Here is a 2,239-nt window from a genome sequence, read left to right as displayed (position 1 = left end):
CCCACTCTGTGATTTCTGCTGCATAGTACCAACTGTATACACTCTCACCTGCACAACAAGTCCCATAGTGGAGACAGTTAGTGACATGTAGCATCCGGTCACCTGCACAACAAGTACCAGAGTGGAGAAAGATAGTGACATGCAGCACACTATGTGTCAGAGCAGAGCATGTCACTGTCTCCACTCCGCTGACCTCACAGCCCGTACACGCTGCGATGGATGCAGGGGGACACAGAACAAGTAATCGGCCGACACTGGAGTCATCTGATTACTTGGGATGAATGAGAAGTAAAATGCTCTGGTGCTCGATGGGCGAAGCCCATGCCGATTTTTTTTTTTAAAAAATTCATTAAAAATAAAAAAACAAAAAAAATCACATTGTTTGTGGGCTCCCGCTGCATTTTCTATTGCTAAGGGAAACCAAAACAGCTACTGGCTGCTAGCCCCCGCTGCTTGGTGTTACTTTCACTGGCAATAGAAATGCAGGGAAGCATTTTTTTTATAAAGGTTTTTCCCTGAAAACGTTTTTAAGAAAATGACGTGGGCTTCGCCATATTTTTGTATGCTAGCCAGGTACAGCAGGCAGCTACGGGCTGCCCCCAACCCCCAGCTGCCTAGTTGTACCCGGCTGGGAACCAAAAATATAGAGAAGCCCTTTTTTTTCATGAATTTCATGAAATAATTAAAAAAAAAAAATGATGTGGGCTTCGCCAAATTTTTGAGTCCAGCCAGGTACAACTAGGCAGCTGGGGATTGGAATCCACAGTGCAGGGTTCCCAAACTTTCTGGGCCCCCCACTGCGAATTGCAGTCCACAGCTGCCCCAGAAAATGGCGCTTTCATAGAAGCGCCATCTTCAGGCGCTGTATCCAACTCTTCCAGTGGCCCTGGTGGCAGGTGGCACGCTGGGTAATAAGGGGTTAATACCAGCTATGTTTTACCAGCTGGTATAAAGCCCGAGATTCTTAATTTCAGGCCAAGTTTAACCTGGCCATTAAGAATCTCCAACAAAGGGTTTAAAAAAAAAAAAAAAAAAGACATCATACAGAGAAAAATACTTTATTAGAAATAAATACACAGACACAGTAGGGACTCCATGTTTATTACTCCCTCTCACCCCTCCACGATGGAGAGATTTCTGTACTGACCATGCCAGGAGAGAGCGAGGAAAAAGAGCGAGCGGGGGGGAGAGAAGAGAGCGAGCGGGGGGGAGAAGAGAGCGAGCGGGGGGGAGAAGAGAGCGAGCGGGGGGAGAAGAGAGCGAGCAGGGGGGAGAAGAGAGCGAGCGGGGGGGAGAAGAGAGCGAGCGGGGGGAGAAGAGAGAGGGGGGGAGAAGAGAGAGAGGGGGGGAGAGAGAAGGGGTGAGAGAGAGGGGGGGAGAAGAGAGAGAGGGGAGAAGAGAGGGAGGGGGGTAGAAGAGAGAGGGGGGAGAAGAGAGAGAGGGGGAGAAGAGAGAGAGGGGGAGAAGAGAGAGAGGGGGGGAGAAGAGAGAGGGGGGAGAAGAGAGAGAGGGAGGGAGAAGAGAGAGAGGGGGAGAAGAGAGAGAGGGGGGGAAAGAGAGAGAGGGGGGGAGAAGAGAGAGGGGGGAGGAAAAGAGAGCACGGGGGGAGGAAAAGAGAGCGCAGGGGGAGGAAAAGAGAGCGAGGAGGGAGCAAAAGAGAGCGAGGGAAAAGAGAGGGGAGAGGAGAGAGGGATAAGAGGGGGGCAGAGAAGAGGGGGAAGAGGGGAGGGGGAGAAGAGTGGGGGGAGAGAAGAGAGTGGGGAAAGAACGGGGGGGCAGAGGTGCTCTGTCACCAACTGTCTCCACTCTGTGACTTGTGGTGCAGCTGACAGAGTGCAGACAGTTGGTCCCATGCAGCAGGACAGATGGCAGAGCACAGCGGTGACATGCCTGTCAGTGTCTTGCTGCTGGGAGGAGCAGATGATCACACTGCCCGACACCGGCCGCTCTCCTGACATCGCAGCAGAGCGGGCGGGTGGACAGTGTGATCACATACTTACATGCAGGGGGGGATTCAGCTGAAGAACCCCCCCCTGTACTGCACACTGGCGCCCCGTGCCTCACCATCTGCAGGACGCCGGCTCCACACTGACGTCCTCCGTCTCCTCCCCTCGATGCTGGGCTGTGATGTGCGGTAGTTACCGCCCACAGCCCTGTCACTCAATCTGAGTGGTGCCAGCCTCCTCTGACGTACCCGTCCAGTTTGAGAGCCTGGAAATGCCGGGACGTCAGAGGATGC

Source organism: Anomaloglossus baeobatrachus, assembly GCF_048569485.1.
Source record: "Anomaloglossus baeobatrachus isolate aAnoBae1 chromosome 5 unlocalized genomic scaffold, aAnoBae1.hap1 SUPER_5_unloc_29, whole genome shotgun sequence".
Taxonomy (NCBI): Eukaryota; Metazoa; Chordata; class Amphibia; order Anura; family Aromobatidae; genus Anomaloglossus; species Anomaloglossus baeobatrachus.
The sequence above is the reverse complement of the archived record's forward strand: the minus strand, read 5'-3'. Positions refer to the sequence as shown.